The sequence below is a fragment of the Malania oleifera genome, chromosome 6 (genome assembly GCF_029873635.1).
Source record: "Malania oleifera isolate guangnan ecotype guangnan chromosome 6, ASM2987363v1, whole genome shotgun sequence".
Classification (NCBI taxonomy): Eukaryota; Viridiplantae; Streptophyta; class Magnoliopsida; order Santalales; family Ximeniaceae; genus Malania; species Malania oleifera.
The window spans coordinates 91,133,054-91,151,317 of record NC_080422.1 but is presented as its reverse complement, the minus strand read 5'-3'; positions in this window follow the sequence as shown (position 1 = coordinate 91,151,317).

The window sequence follows — 18,264 nt, the reverse complement described above, 5'->3', positions numbered from 1 at the left end:
CATATTTCCCTTACCTAGTTTCTGAAAAGCCCTTATTGTACACTGGCCCTACACCCACAGGGTTCTCCACTCAACACCCTGAAAACAACATTCCCCAGAACAAAACATCAGTATTTTCCTAAATACAACATTTCTTATAACTACAGAGAAAGCGAATCCTGAATAAATTGCCTTACCATGAAATTGGGATGGATTCCAAACCAACTCCACCAACGATCAGCTCCAGTAGGCTTACAGAGAACTTCGTCCGTGGTGGCCTCAAATCCTCAATCTGGCGGGAAAAGAAGCCGAGATTGAAGAGCGAAGGAGAGAAGTGCGTTTTAGAGAGAGAGAGAGAGTAATTGCACTGAAAATTTTTCAAAAATCAAAGTTTTCACTATTTATAGAGCTGGATTCGTCTACGAGACACGTCACCTCGTCAACGAGTCCTGAAGAAAGTTTGTCGACGAACCTTCTCTCCTCGTCGATGAATTTTAAATATCCAACACCCCCCTCTCAGTATCTTCTCGTCGACGAGACATGCCTTTGTCGATGAGGCACTCTAGAACCCTCATCAATGAAACCCCTGAGTTCATTGCTGAGGCGCTGAAAAATTTCTCAGGTTATTACAAGGGAAGCCCATCTACAGGCCATGGGTGCACGATAGAGAAATTCACCAAGATGAATCCTCTAGCATTTTCAAGAGGTGCTGATCCTGCAGCCGCCAAAAATTGGATGCTGGAGATTGAAAAGGTGTTGCCAGTATTGCAGTGTACGAATGAGCAGAGAGTACTCTTCGCCACCTATAAACTGACAGGGGAGGCCGAGAGGTGGTGGACCGCTGTGAAACTTCTGGAGCAGTAGAAGAGGAAGCCGATAGCGATGTCGTGGGACTAATTTAAAAAATTATTTTTTGATAGATATTTTTCAGCCATGATTAGAGAGGCTAAAGTGGAAGAGTTCCTGAATCTGAAGTAAGGACATCTGTCAGTCTAGCAGTACATAGCGAGGTTCATAGAGTTGTCTCGCTTAGCTCTGTATATTGTTCAAGATGAAGTAAAGAAGGCAAGGCGGTTTGAAAGAGATCTGAGGCAAGGCGGTTTGAAAGAGAACTGAGGCGAAAAATCCTCAAACGGGTAGTAGTGTTGAAGATACAGGACTTTTCTGAGTTAGTCGTTAGAGCAGCATTAGCTGAGGCTAGTGAGCGGATGGATGCAGAGGAGCAGGGACGGAAGAAGATATCTACACCTTCAAGATTTTAGCAGGGAACTAAGCAGGGTCAGTGGAAGAGAGGAAACTATGGCAGAGGATAGAGGCAAGAGACTGGAGGTCATGAGTTTCAGGTAGTGCATAATTTTCCTGTCTGTCAGACTTGTGGAAAGAGAAACTTGGGAGAGTGTCGAGTGGGGAGAGTCATCTACTATCACTGCGGTAGGCAAGGACATCTGGTGCAAGATTGCCTTACACCACCTGGTACCGCTCCTGCTCCCGGACTAACCGGGGAGGCTATTAGGTGCCTCGTGGAGGCCAGTAGAGGAATGTAGCTCCAACGAGGGTCTATGCTTTGACGCCTGGAGATGCTGAGACCGCAAGCGACGTCATGACAAGTACCTTTAATGTTTTATCATATCAAGTAATTATTTTGTTTGATTCAGGTGCCATCCACTCCTTTGTGTCTACGGCCTATATTAAATTGTCTGGTCAATAGCTACACCATCAGGTTCAGTGGTGCAATGTCGTAGGGTGCTTAGGAGTTATTCGATAGAAATTCAAGGGAGAGTACTACCAGCTGACCTTATTGAGCTTAAAATGCATGGATTCAATGTAATATTAGGTATGGATTTGTTGGAAGCAAACTATGCTAATATTGACTGTCATTTGAAAGAGGTGATTTTTAGACCACTAGGGAAGCCAAAATTTAGATTTGTGGGGTCACGGCTACATTCTCCGCCTCAGTTAGTGTCAGTCATACAAACAAGGCGACTACTCCTAGATGGATGTTAGGGGTTTATGGCTTATGTAAAGGAGGTGATAGAAAACGAATTGAAGCTTATTAGTACACTAGTGATTAATGAGTTTTCAAATGTTTTTCCTGAAGAGTTACCCGAATTTCCTCCCGACCATAAGGTAGATTTTTCTATCGACTTATTTCCAGGGACGTCGACGATTTCTAAGGCTCCTTACCGAATGGCTCCAGCAGAATTTGGAGAACTAAAGGGTCACTTGTAGGATTTATCAAATAAAGGATTTATCAAACCTAGTGTATCACCCTAGGGAGTTCTTGTGTTATTTGTGAAGAAAAAAGACTGGTCTATGAGAATGTGCATAGATTACAAGGAAATAAATAAAGTAACAATTAAGAACAGGTATCCTCTACCCGGTATAAATGATTTATTTAATCAATTTCAGAGTACATAGGTCTATTCCAAGATCAACCTCAGGTCAGGTTATCACTAAGTGAAAGTTAAAACTGAAGATATTTCAAAAATAGCTTTCAAGACTAGGTATGGGCATTATGAATTTCTAGTTATGCCTTTTGGTCTGACGAATGCTCTTACTATATTCATGGATTTGATGAATAGAGTTTTTCACCAATATTTAGACCAGTTTGTTGTGATTTTCATTAATGACATACTAGTTTACTCAATGAGTTTTGAGGAGCATGAGACGCATTTAAGGCTAGTACTTTAGATGCTCATGGAAAAGAAATTGTATGCCAAGTTTAGAAAAAGTGAATTTTGGCTAGAGAAAGTATCATTTCTAGCGCATGTTATTTCAGGGGATGGTATTTCAGTAGATCCCAACAAGATTGAGGCGGTGTTGAATTGGGCCAGGCCAAAGAACGTTCAAGAAATTAGGAGTTTCTTGGGATTGGCGGGTTATTACCATCGGTTTGTAGATGGGTTTTTAGTTTTATCAGAACCTCTCATGCATTTGACAAAAAATAATGTTAGGTTTGAATGGGATGAGGATTGCGAGCAGAGCTTCTAGGAACTGAAACAGAGGCTTGTCATTGCACCAGTGTTGATCATCCTGTTAGGGGGTGATGGTTATGTAATTTATAGTGATGTGTCTTTGAAAGGGCTCAGCTTTATATTGATGCAGCATGGTAGGGTTGTAACTTATGTATCTCAATAGTTGAATGAGTATGAAAAGAACTACCTTATCCACAATCTGGAATTGGCTGTAGTGGTACACGCATTAAAGATTTGGAGGCATTACTTGTATAGTGAGAGTTGCGAAATATTCTCCGATCATAAAAGTTTGAAGTACTTTTTCACTCAAAAAGAGTTAAACATAAGACAGAGGAGGTGGTTGGAACTTATTAAAGATTATGACTACACTATCAGTTACCACCTAGGGAAAGCAAACGTGGTAGCTGATACCTTGAGCAGGAAATCAGTGGAACCAGCACTGGCAGCTATAGAGGTTCGGCATCCGATTCAGATGGATCTAGAGAGACTTAGTGTAGAGTTGGTAGTGAGTGATCCTCAGGAATTTATTGCCAACCTGGTAGTGCAACCTACTCTACAAGAAATGATTAAGACCGCTTAGAGAGATGACGCAAAATTAGCAGAGCTAATAACTAAGGTTCAAGATGGACAGGAAAAGGAATTCAGTATTTCTAATGACGGGGCCTTGAGGTTCCGTTCCAGGTTGTGCGTGCCCGCAGATATGTACATCAGGAGGACAATCTTAGAGGAGGCTCACAGGTCCTTGTACACGGTTCATCCAGGTAGTACTAAAATATATAGGGATATGCGAGAGTCTTACTGGTGCAGCAGCATAAAGAGGAAAATTGTCGAGTTAGTACAGCAGTGTCTAACGTGCTAGCAGGTAAAGGTTGAGCACCAGAGGCCAGTGGGGCTTTACATCCCAAAGTGGAAGTGGGATAATGTATCTATGGACTTCATGATGGGCTTACCGCCAGCACCGCATGGTTAGAATACTATTTGGGTGGTCGTGGATAGATTGACGAAGACCGCTCATTTCATTCCTATTAAAGTCAACTACTCCATGGACAGACTTGCAGAATTATATATTCAGGAGATAATATGATCACATGGTGTGCCAATGTCTATAGTATCAGACTGAGACTCACGTTTCACATCACGGGTTTGAAGGAGCTTTTAGGAGGCTCTGGGGTCTCAATTATCTTTCATCACGACATTTCATCCTCAGACAGACGGCCAGACTGAAAGGGTAATTCAGATATCAGAAGATATGTTGCGGGCGTGCGTTCTGGATTTTGGGGGTAGTTGAACCCAGTATATGCCGCTGGTAGAGTTTGCATACAATAATAGCTATCAGACCAATATTAGCATGACACCCTATGAGGCGCTCTATGGTAGAAGGTGTCATTCTCCTCTATACTGGGATGTGATAGGTGAGAGGCAAGTGTTGGGACCAAAAATAGTGCAGCAAGCCTACGACAAAGTCCGACTCATTAAAGAAAGAATCTGTGCAGCTCAGAGTCAGCAGAAGAGTTACGTCGATACTCACCGCCGAAAGTTGGAATTTGAAGTTAGGGACCACGTGTTTTTGAAGATAGCACCATTGAAGGGAGTTATGAGGTTTGGGAGGAAGGATAAGTTGAGTCCTACGTTCATTGGCCCTTTCGAGATACTAGAAAGAGTGGGGTCAGTTGCCTACCGGCTAGCTTTACCACCAGCTTTGTTCAGGATACATGATGTATTTCATGTTTCCAGGCTGAGGAAATACGTCCCAGATCCCTCCCACATGGTCAGTTATGTATAGTTAGAGCTCAGAGATTCACTGTCTTATGAGGAGATACCAGTGCAGGTTTTGAATAGAAAAGAACAGGAATTGCGCAATAAGAAGATTCCTCTAGTAAAAGTTTTGTGGAGAAATCAAGCAGTAGAGGAAGCCTCATGGGAGCTCGAGGAGCAGATACAATAGAAATACCCGACTTATTCAGTGGAGATTAGCATTAGGTATATGGGTAAAGTAAATGTAGTATGGTTTGATTTTATGAAAAACAAGATGATATATGTATGAGTAGTATTATAGGTTATAGAATAGGTAGTATTTTGGTTTTGGGAGAATTTTAGTTTATGTATTTATAATCTCCTAGGACCCTAAATGCAACCACGGTATTCCTCTACCACAAGTGAGGGTAAGTAATAAAATAAGTAGCCCATTTTCTTTAAGGATGGTGTCAATACGGATAGTAAATTTCGAGGACAAAATTTTTATAAGGAGGGGAGAATGTAGAGACCCGAAGAATTATAGTAATTAAATAATAAAGGAAAGGAGAGAAAAAGGATTTTTCAAGAGGGATTTCAGCAGAGTCTCGTCGACGAGTGAAGAAGTGCTCGTCGACGAGCAGTGCTCCTCGGCTCGTTGATGGGAACTCATGCCTCGTCGATGAGAAATTACTAACAAAACTTCTTTCAGAACCTGAAACATGTCGACAAGAAGAAGGTGTTCGTAGATGAGACTATCGCTTGGACTCGTTGACGAGGAAATATGACTCGTCGAATTTCCTCATTGACGAGGCCATGTGGACAACAATTCTATAAAAGGCCAAGACTTCATTCTCCCTACGAGGAATTTTCAGAAAACTCTCTCTCTCTCTCTCTCTCTCTCTCTCTCTCTCTCTCTCTCTCTCTCTCTCTCTCTCTCTCTCTCTCTCTCTCTTCAATTTCAACTTCGTCCTTCGCCAGTTCGACGATCTGAAGCTGCCACGTTACTCCTAAGAAGATTCTCTACAAATTTATTGGAGTGATTTTTTATTAGGCCAACTTGGGCACCATCCCAAAATTTGGGTAAGTTGATTATTTTAATATTTATTAAGCTATTTGGTATTTCTGGGCTAAGGAAAGGTATTAGATAGATTTGTACTGAAGTTTTGTTGGGGGAAATGTAAATTCCAAGGTGTTGAACTAGGAAAGCCACGAGTGTTATTTTGGAGTAATTTGTGGGTTTTTCCATAAGTCAGGTAAGGGGATAAATTAAGTCAGAAATTTTCATGAAATTGTTTACCATATGACAACATTTATTTTCAGAAATTATATATGTATTAACACAGTGTTTAGGAATACTGTCGTTGTACAGAAAAATGAAATTAATGTTATTTATCGGGAAATATGATTTCAAATCAAGTTTATATGCTTAAAAACATTATCCATATTTGTGTGGCTTAAGTATAATTTTCATGAAAATGCAATATATCAAAATATTGGGATTTTCCTAGATTAAGCATGTTTTACTTAGTTTTCAAGAAAACCATGAAAATGATACAGGAACTATGGTTAAAATATGGTATTAAAACAGTACAGGGATTTCAACACTATGTATGATAAAATATGTCGGCATAAGGGCCATGATTTTACATGATATACTATGCCAGCGTAAGAGTCGTGATTTTTACATGATATACTATGCCGGCGTAAGGGCCGTGATTTTTACATGATATACTATGTCGGCGTAAGGGTCGTGACTTTTACACAATATACTATGTCGGCGTAAGGGCCGTGGTTTTACATGTTAAAATATGCCAACGCAAGGGCCGTGATTTACATGATATGTTATGCAAAAATTCATGAAAATATTATCATGACAGATATTATTATGAAATAACCATGTATCATTATTTGAAATTTACTATATGTTATTAGAACCTAGATGGCTTGGTTTAGGCTTTCATGAAGCACGGTACCGTAGTTATACGTTCACGATCATGCATATGTTAGTGCTACCACATGTCGTAAGGGACTGTAGGAAAACGGCAGTCGATGTGGTTTTATGGTAGTGCAGGCGTCCCACTGGTAGTCCGGACCAGGAGGGGCAGACCCATCATACTTACAGACTTATGTTGATCTAGCGTGGTCGGCCAACCATTGCTAGGTCCTGCCTTCGGGTCGCACAACCTAGTCATGTGGGGGTAAGACATGACGCCGGCGAGCTATCCATCCAGGGTGTTATTTCATGTACAGTTATATAAGATGATTTTCATATGTAGAAATTCAGTATGTTATACCATGTTATGATAAATTACATTTTTCCTAAATATGATACAGATAGTTTTACCAAATATAGTTTATTATACTGTTACGTTTATAACACGAAAATACTCATATTGTCACACACTGATGTTAGTTTATTTCCCTTACTGAGAAATGTCTCACCCCAGCTATATAAACATTTCAAGAGACCCATATAGAAAAGCGGATAGAGCTTTGTAGCGTTAGAGGTTTACTATTCTACCCTGTCAAAAGGGTAAGTTGTATGCTAGGGTCTATTGGATTTTTGGGTTATGACCCTCAGGCACTTTTTGGTCTTTTTGGGATGTGTATATGTATATGATAGATTTAGTAGAACTCTGGTATTTTTTTGGTTGGACGATTTGATATGTATATGATTTTATGTTTTTCGCTACTTAGGTATTAGAAGTTGTATTTCAAGCATATCCCTGATACCCATAGGTTCAAGTTGATAATGTTTTATCTGTTTAACAAATATCAGGGTTATTATATTAAATGCCATTAAAAAATAATTATTAATTATGGTAAAATAAGCTGGTGGTTACACACATTCTTTGGTCATACCCAGTCTACTACCGCCTCGATCTTACTCGGGTCTACTGAGATACCACCCCTAGAGATCACAAGAACAAGGAAGGTGACCTGCTCTAGCTAGAATTCGCACTTCTTAAATTTCGCAAATAGTTTCATTTCCCTCAGTATCTGAAGTACTATTCTCAGATGTTCTTCATGCTCCTCTGGGCTCTTTGAGTACACTAGTATATCATCAATAAATACCACCATGAACTGATCCAAATACTGGTGAAATACTCTGTTCATTATTTATCAACCCAAACGACATAACCAAGAATTCGTAATAGTCATATTGAGTCCTAAATTTCGTCTTAGAAACATCCTCTTATCTGACTTTTACTTGATGATACCTAGATCCTAAATCTTTTTTTGAAAAAACTTGTGTCCCCTGTAGCTGATCAAACAAATTGTTGATGCAGGGAAGCGAGTACTTATTCTTGATAGTCACTTTATTAATTTCACAATACTCGATGCACATTCTCATCAACCCATCTTTCTTTTTCACAAATAATACTAGTGCTCCCCAGGGCGACACGTTGGGCCGAATAAATCCCCTGTCTAACAATTCCTACAGCTGGCTCTTTAATTCATTTTCCACTATTTCACTTTTCTCATATCAGCATTTCCAAATTCAATATTCATTGCAGTTGTTAGTTGCAATGTTCATTTTCCAATATTCACAATTACCATTCATAATTCAGTATTTACCAATCAATATTCCCATTTCAATATTCCCAGTAAATTCACATTTATCTACCGATAAATTTTCTGTATTTCCATACCAGTTTCCTTTCATAAAATATGCATATATATATATATATATATATATATATATATGAAAATATATTACATATCACTTGTTTCATCATTTCCAATATACACATATCAATATTTCATATTTTTCCCATTTCATAAAACTCCTTCCATATTTCACATATTTCCACATTTCTTTATATTCACAAATATCAGCATTTCATACTATCACTGTTTTCACAAAAATCATTTCTATATATCCTTTATCCCATTTCCTTATTATCCCAAAATCACAATTAACATTTCATCATTTACATATAATCATATGTCACACAGATTTCATTTGTTAATCATATCATAATAATTGCAGAGAAAATACGATAAATCATTTCACATATAATTCACCCAGTATTTCAAAAAAATACCTGCTATAATTTATTCCCCTTACCTGACTTACTAAGATGCTCACAACAACACCCAATTTGACGCTCCCTAGCATTCCCAACTCAAAAGCCTAAAAATCATATGTTTACCAAATTAATAACCTCATTTCCCACAACAATTTCAGTATAATACTACCTACATTTCAAATACTCCAAACAACTCATAATACTCTTAAATCTCTTACTTACCCTGATTTTGGGATGGTACCCAAGTTAGCTTAACCAACGAACTACTCCAGCTGACTTGAAGAGAATCTTCCCACGAGTGGCATGGTACCTTCCAATCGTCAATCCAGGCTTTAACGAAGCTGGAATTCTAGAGAGAAGGGGATAGAGATAAGTTTTAGAGAGAGAAAAATATTTTACATGAAATTTTCTCGCTGGATCACGAGCTCAGCTTATTTATAAGATGCGAATTCATCGACGAGACACGTCACCTCGTCGACAAGTCCATGAAGGTAGTTCATCGAAGAATTCGTAACCCTCGTCGACGAAATTCAGGCTCCACTAAACCTCTCTCGGTAGGTTCTCTCCTTTTCCTTTATTATTTATTTTCTATAATTATTCAAGTCACTACAATATATATATATATATATATATATATATATATATATATATACACACATTAATTTTTTAATATATTTTGAATAAAAATATTAATGTATTTATAATTAAAATTTAAATATTTTCTATTAATTAAAATATTGTAATATTTTTAATAAATTATTAATAATCTTGTTAGTAATGTATATTTATAATATATGAGTATCACATTAATTTATGTTAAAAATAATAGTAATAACTAAACTAAAAATTTTAGTTTATTTAATGTTAATTTGAATTTATAGATGGTTCAAACCCACACAATTTAATGAATTCTCGAGCGATGAAGGAATGGTCGCCCCTGAATCAAACAATGCAATGGCTTTAAATGACAGAATTGAAATGGTACCTGTCACAAAATTTTCGGCCGCCTCCGCATCTCCGGGTGTCAACCCATAAACTCATGCTTGGGCGATATTCCTTTGCTGACCACCATGAGGTGCTTGATGACCTCCTCTATACGGTCTCGGAGCAAGCACTGCCGTCAGTGGTGCACGACAATCCCTCACCATATGTCCTGGCTGATAACACTGATAGCAGACCGTCTCCTTGAGCTGGCATTCTCCTAAATGCCTCCTATAACATGTGGGGCAAGGAGGGGGCATCCGTCGACCCTATCCTGCCCGATCACCTCCCCTTGGTCTTTATCCTCCTCTACTATCCTGCCTCCTCCATGGCCCCCAACTAGACCCTGCCTGAAACTTTGAAGGTAATGGCCTCTTCCCTTGACCCTACGCTGCGGTGCCTCTCTTAAGACCACCCTCAATCACAGCATCTTTGTCTACAATCTCAGCAAATGTCTGGACCCGAAAACCTATGACCTGCTCGAATACATTCTTTTCCACTATTTCACTTTTCTCATATCAGCATTTCCAAATTCAATATTCATTGCAGTTGTTAGTTGCAATGTTCATTTTCCCAATATTCACAATTACCATTCACAATTCAGTATTTACCAATCAATATTCCCATTTCAATATTCCCATAAATTCACATTTATCTACCGATAAATTCTCAGTATTTCCATAGCAGTTTCCTTTCATAAAATATGCATATATATATATATATATATATATATATATATGAAAATATATTACATATCACATGTTTCATCATTTCCAATATACACGTATCAATATTTCATATTTTTCCCATTTCATAAAACCCCTTCCATATTTCATATATTTCCACATTTCTCTATATTCACATATATCAACATTTCATACTATCACTGTTTTCACAAAAATCATTTCTATACATCCTTTATCCCATTTCCTTATTATCAAAAAATCACAATTAACATTTCATCATTTACATATAATCATATGCCACACAGATTTCATTTGTTAATCATATCATAATAATTCTAGGGAAAATACTATAAATCATTTCACATATAGGTCACCCAGTTTTTCACAAAAATACCTTCTATAATTTATTCTCCTTACCTGACTTAGTGAGATGCTCACAACAACACCCAATTTGAAGCTCCCCAGCGTTCCCAACTCAAAAGCCTAAAAATCATATTTTTACCAAATTAATCACCTCATTTCCCACAACAATTTCAGTGTAATACTACCTACATTTCAAATTCTCCAAACAACTCAAAATACCCTTAAATCTCTTACTTACCCTGATCTTGGGATGGTACCCAAGTTGGCCTAACCAACAAACTACTCCAGCTGACTTGAAGAAAATCTTCCCAGGAGTAGCGTGGTACTTTCTGATCGTCGATCCAGGCTTTAACGAAACCGGAATTCTAAAGAGAAGGGGATAGAGATGAGCTTTAGAGAGAGAAAAATATTTTGCATGAAATTTTCTCATTGGATCCCGAGCTCAGCTTATTTATAAGATGCGGATTCGTCGACGAGTGAAGGGAGTTCATCGACGAATTCATAACCCTCGTCGACGAAATTTAGGATCCACTAAACCTCTCTCGGTAAGTTCTTGTCAACGAGACACGAGTCCCCGTCAAGGAGCCCAAGAAGGCTGCTCATCGGCGAGCATTCTACGTTCGTCAACGAGACCCTACTGAGTTCCCTTTTGAAAAATTTTTCTCTCATTTTCCTTTATTATTTATTTGCTATAATTATCGGATCTCTACAATATATATACAGTTATTTTTTAATATATTTTGAATAAAAATATTAATGTATTTATAATTAAAATTTAAATATTTTCTATTAATTAAGATAATGTAATATTTTTTTATAAATCATTAATAATCTTGTTACTAATGTATATTTATTATATATGAGTATCACATTAATTTATGTTAAAATAATAGTAATAACTAAACTAAAAATTTTAGTTTATTTAATGTTAATTTTAATTTATAGATGGTTTTTTTATTCATTTCATAATTTAATTATTTTTTATTAATAAATTAATATGTTATATTTCATAATGAAATAATATAAGGCAAATTTTTAATTACAAAAAATTAATTGATAATTTTGTTAACTATAATTTTTAGTTAATATTTAAATATTTTCATTAAGTAAAAATAATATAATATTATTTTTTATTAATAATAATCTTGTTCTTAATTTATATTTATTACATATGATTATTATATTAATTTATATTAAATAATTTTATTAGTTACATTTATATTTGTTGGCCTTATTGGACTTTTCAATCTTGTTTTGATGATAACAAAATGAAGAATGCTTTAATATGTGGTGTTGAGTGATTTGATTTCAGATTTAGGTAAAAGAACGCTCGCGATTAAACATGAAGGTAAGCTGAAGATCAATATTAATCTAGTGAAAGCTCCTCAGCACATTGAAGCAATGAACATCAAATGAAGAGGTTAAAGGTCAAGCAAATCTTGAAGTCAAAAGTGAACCTCAAGAGGCTGAAGGACTTAGTGATCAAGGAAACCATGTTTAGAAGGATTTTTATAAGTACGTCAAAGTCAATGCTATTTAAATATGTAAAGTTCTTTAAGAATCAAAGACCTAGAGATCATTATTTGAAAAACTCTTAAAAATGGTTTTGAAATGTTTCAATTAAGTTTTTCAAGTAAACTAGAGTTTTAAAGAAATCAAAAATTGGAAAATATTTGAAAATGAGGTCTGCCCAGCTGACTAACTAGTTGAACTAAGAATACCCACCCGACAGACTAGACCCAATCGACTAACCAATTTTGAACATGGTTCAGTCAGCCGACTGACAGGTAAACTTCAGAAAAGTTAAATGTCTAGTCGACTGACTCAAATGAACTACAAAGGCCCAACCAACTGACAGTTAATTTGAATTAATTTTTGAAAGTTAGAATGGTATCAGCTGCCTATCCAGCCGACTGATTAGTGCAAAAATGACCCAGTCGAGTGGGTCAGCAGACTGACTCTGCAGGGAATTTCAAATTTCAAAACGTGCGAGAAATCTTTCAAATTTAATTATCTGAATTAATATTTTTTGAAAAGTTGCCTAAATGGTCTGTATTGAATGAGGAAACTTTTTTCAAAAACGGTCTATAAATACCACCTTTGATCAATGAAAAAATGAATAGAAGAGACAACAAAAGAAAAACAAGCCAAAAGATCAAACGACCAATACACCAAGGCTATATACGATCTTTGCGTTGAAATTCTCCTTAGGTTCTTTCTGCTGACATCATTTTGCTGGAGAAAAACTCTACAATATTGGTGGATTGAAAAACAAGAGATTGGTTCTAAGTTGCATCTAAATTTTTATAAGAACCATTGGTGACTTCTAAATCTTTAAAACTTCACATTTTCTATTTAGCTTTGGTTTTTGAAGTACAATTTAGAATTTAATTTGTACAACCTGCTCTGAATTGTGAGAGTGTTTTTGTACGCAGATCTATTTCTTTCATCTTGATCTTTGACAGTTCAAAGGTTTGTTGGATCATTGGACCAAGCACAAGCTGATGCTTGGAGAGGATTCTCTTCCTAAAAAAGAGGGTAATTATTGTAAGGTTTTTGTTCCACCTGGAAGGAACAAGGTATAGTAAATTCCTTTGGTGGTTGACCTAAGGCGAGGATGTAGGCTGGGGTAAGTCGAACCTCGTAAAAGTGGTGGTGTCACTCTCTTTCCCTTACTCTCTTTTAAATTTTAGTAAAGATATAACCTGCATGGATGTTTTAATACTTTTAATCATAAAGTAACGTGTATTGGAAATTAAGTAAACCCAAAGCCTAATTTGTTCTTGGGCTTGTGGAAACCGAAAGGGAATAAGTTGGTTAATCGATCTTTTGCGAAAATCGAAAGGAAGTATGTTAATTGGTTAACAACCCAAAACCTATTAGTTGAAGGTTTAATTAAATTCTGATATTGAAAAGGTGCTTGGATGTTATTTTAACATTCAATTCAAAATCCAAGAATTGCACATTCATATACAGGGCCGCTAATATTGCAAATTGATTTCTTGTGGTATGGTTGTTTTGCTTGAACAGTAAATTAATTGATTGTATTTGTTGTGATTGTGGATTGGCTAGAGGAAATGGAAGTTTGTGTGGATTCCCCGATTAACAAGAAAACAAGAAATCCTTAAAAGATTGTAAAAAGGGACAAGAACTCTAAAAAAGGATCTAAAGATTTTTTAAATAACCCAATTCAACCCCCCCTCTTGGGACTACACCTTAGGTTTCAATATTTTTAATTTTTAATATTAAATTAAATTAATATATGGTTCTTATTCTTTATTTCATAATTGAATTATTTTTCATTAATAATTTATATATTATAATACATTTTATATTTACAAATTTGACCCCCCCAATAAACAGTGTCACTTATAAGTGATCAAAAAGTTATCTTAAATTGTTTCTCAAAATTTATTTAAATAGTTCTCAAATAAGTGATTTTGGAAAAGTAATTTACAATAAGTGTTTGTCATAATACGAGTCAAATGCTACTTAAGGAATGCATTATATTTAATTAAAGTACATTCACCTTGAGGCTTGAAAGAAGGGAAATGTCATATGTATAATTAAGTCACTTATAAATATTTATATAAAGAGCTTTTGGTCCCTCTCACTACCCAATCATATTTGATAGAAACTCCAACACTAAACCAAATATAAGAGTAAATAAAGAGAGAGAAGATTAAATAGTTTTTCACATAATAGAGACTTGAACAACAAAAATATAAGCAAAGAAGGGCTAATTGCATCAAAATTTTTTTATCTTAGTAGAAATATCATAAGGTATATTTTGAATTATCTTCTTTATCCTTTCTTTAGTATTGCTCATAAAATAAGTTAAAAATCCTTCATTATGAAATTTTCTTATACAATTAACTTAAATATGGTGGTTCTAGCGTAGAGTTATGTCGAAAATCTAAAATGAGATTAACATCTAGCGAAATTGAAACTATTTTGTAAGCTTGAGACTGATGGTGATATAATGTAAATTTTAAGAGCATGCATGCAATATCGGTCGTATTGTTATGATAATGTATCACTTAGTAAAGGATAAATAAGTAAATGGGTCATAAACAGGTAACCCATTTAAAAATATAATTTATTTACTTTAATTTTTTAAAAACATTTCATATAAAATGGCATAATTAAAAAAAACACTCTTGATTGATAGATTGATCGATGACAACAAGGATCAAAGAAGTAATGATAGATTTACAGATCGACCGATTCAAAAATCGATGGTAGCAAGGATCGATTCACTGATTGATCGATTCACAAATTGAGATGACAGTAAGGATCAAAGAAGTGGAGTCGATGGCTCGGCCACGACCTCTGTGACAGACTCCAGAGACTCTGCATATCATAAATGAGAGTCTGAGATGAGTGGAGAGAGATGGGTGATGGTTGATCAGTGAGAATGTGAGGGAGTCGAGAGACAGAGAGAAATAGAGAATCGCAATTTGCAAATTCGCAGCGCAAGTGCCAACCTAGAACCCTAGCCGCCTTTCGCCTATTTGATTAAGCTATTCTATGTGTGTGTGTGTGTGTGTGTGTGTGTGTGTGTGTGTGTGTGTCACACCTCAAACTCGGAAAAGGGACCCAGGGGTGAATAAGTAACCTACATGTTTCTGTATCATACAAATAACAACGATATAGCATAATGAATAAGGGTCCAACCCCGTGGGGTTACCAGGCACCCTATACACATCCATACACAAATCATATACACAGGGGAAAAAGGTCATTCTATACATGTACTACACCATACCATACCAAATTCTATACAAAACAAAATGGAGCTCAGGCTCCAAACATACAAAACGTACATTCGGGTGCCAACATACCCCAAAATGGCAACCCGCGAAACAAAAGTCCTAACACTTACCCAAGCTCTATCCGCAATACACAGGCCACTATGCTCCCAACTCTAGGACGCTAGTTCCTGTTACTCGAAGAACCTGTAAAAATGTACATACAGTAGGGGTGAGACACATCTCAGTAAGGCAAACACAGGTTATATTAGTGTGTGGCATTCGAGTGTTATCATGACGGCAAATAAACACAGTTAATGCAATTCCAGTATTCTCACAATACAATTCCAGTACAGTTCATACACATGCACACACGCATACGCACGCCCATGATCTACACGGTGTCATCACACCCCTCGGCCAGAAGCCGGTCCACAACACACGGCGTTGGCCCATAGCAAACCCGCGAAACACGGCGTCACCGACACATGGCTAGTCCCAGACTCCCATGGCATCGTACCGACTCAATTGGTGGATCCACACCCTTCAGTTATCAATCGGTATAGGCTCACACCCTCGGATATAGAGTCGGATACTTTTTCCTACATGGCAGGCGATAAGCACACGCCCTCAGATATAAAGCCAGACACTCTTTCAATACCTGGAACAATTTGGAACCCAGTTCCTATTGCATTTCAACATAACACATTCATGCATGCTCATATAACTAAACATACCACAGCCATTTGGTAATCCAAAAATCATGTTTTCCAATCATATACAGTTTAAAACAAAGTCAAGGCACGGCCATCCCTAATACACAGTATAAATCACAATATACCAACGGTTTTCAAAAAAACTAGGGATGCAACCCAATACCCCCTTTTTCTCAAAACTGTAACATGAAAAACCCATAATTTTACCTGTCAGATTCCCCCAAATAAGTAACCAAAACACACACAAGACCGTGAACCACAGTTCTACTCAGTTCGATTTCAAAAATAACTAATATAAACGGTATTCCCTTACCTTTCCCCCAAAGACCGATCCCAAACTCTATGGCTCCTAAACAGCGAACCGAGTTCTCAAAATCTACAAAACACAGTATAGAAAATACTCACGACTCTGTCTTCTGTCAAACTACTATATCAGAAAAGAAAACTGAACCTTATCTCGATTTTAAACTAAAACCCGAAAATCTCCGAAACGAAATTCCAATCCATAGGTTTTGTAGAGAATCCTTCCCTGATCCTTATGGTAACGTCGGATCGTCGATTCCAGCGACGAACGGCGAATAAATCTAGAGAGAGAGAGAGAGAGAGTAGGATGAGTTCTAGAAAGAGAGAGGGAGAGAAAGTTTCTAACTTAGCAACTAAGAAACCCAAAAATATCTTTTATAGCACCTTTGACCCGGCTGCCCTTGTCGATGAATGATGACCTCGTCAACGAGGCCCTGTAGTCACTTTGTCGACGAGACAGTGATCTCGTCGACGAGCCTGAGATCCTCGATTTCCCGAAATCCCTCGGCTTCTCCTCATTGACGAGCCTCTGAACTTCATCGATGAGCATAACAAAGCCTTCATTGACGAAATCTGGCTTCATCGACGAAGCCTGCTCAAATTCCAATTTTACTATTTTCTTATTTAATTAAACCCACTTATCACGGTTCAATTTCTTACAACCTCCCCTCCTTACAAAAATTTCATCCCCGAAATTTGTAATCTCTCATTCACGAACTCATATATACAATTAAACACTCACACATACTCAACTCTAGAGAAAAACTGGTGACTACAACAACGCAGCCCCATCATAACACATACATACATACCCTCACTTATGGCGGAGGAATACCCTGGTTACAACATAAACTGTCTCAAAAGTTCACAATATACACACTCCCGGCGACTAACCACCTATCCCAACCCAAAGTAGGATGACGTACTAGTACTCAAAACAATTGTGGATACTTTCGGCATATTTACGTTTCTAGTTCCCAAGAAGCTTCCTCAACCTTGTGGTTTCACCACAATACCTTCACTAACGATATTTCATTAGTACGAAGCTTCTAAACTTTACGGTCCAAAACCTGAACAAATATCTCCTCATACGCTAAAGTATCCCCAATTTCCAACTCATCATAACTGATAACATGTGAAGGATCCAACATGTACTTTCTCAACAAGGATACGTGAAACACATTGTGGACCCTCAAGAGTGCTGGGGTAGTGCAATCCTGGAGGCTACCGGACCCACTCGCTCGAGAACCTCGAATGGTCTGATGTACCTCAAGCTCAGCTTGCCCTTCCTCCTGAATCTCATCACCACTTTCATTGGAGCGATACGCAGAAATACCTTACCCCCCATCTCGAACTCTAACTCACGGTGGCAAATAGCTGCGTAACTCTTCTGCCAACTTTGAGCTGATTTAATCCTCTCCCGAATCAAACTCACCTTCTCAGATGCCTGCTGCACAAGTTTGGGTCCTAACACCTGACATTCACCAACCTCATCCCAATACAAAGGAGATCGACACCTCCGACCATACAAAGCCTTGAACGGTGTCATCCCGATACTAGCCAGGAAGCTGTTATTATAAGAGAATTATACTAGTGGCATAAACTATATTCAACTACCACCGAAGTCTAACATGCAATCTCGTAACATATCCTCCAAGATCTGTATCATCCTCTCCGACTAACTATCAGTCTGGGAACGTTGTACTGAAAGTAAGTTTCATCCCCAGTGCTTCCTGCAAGCT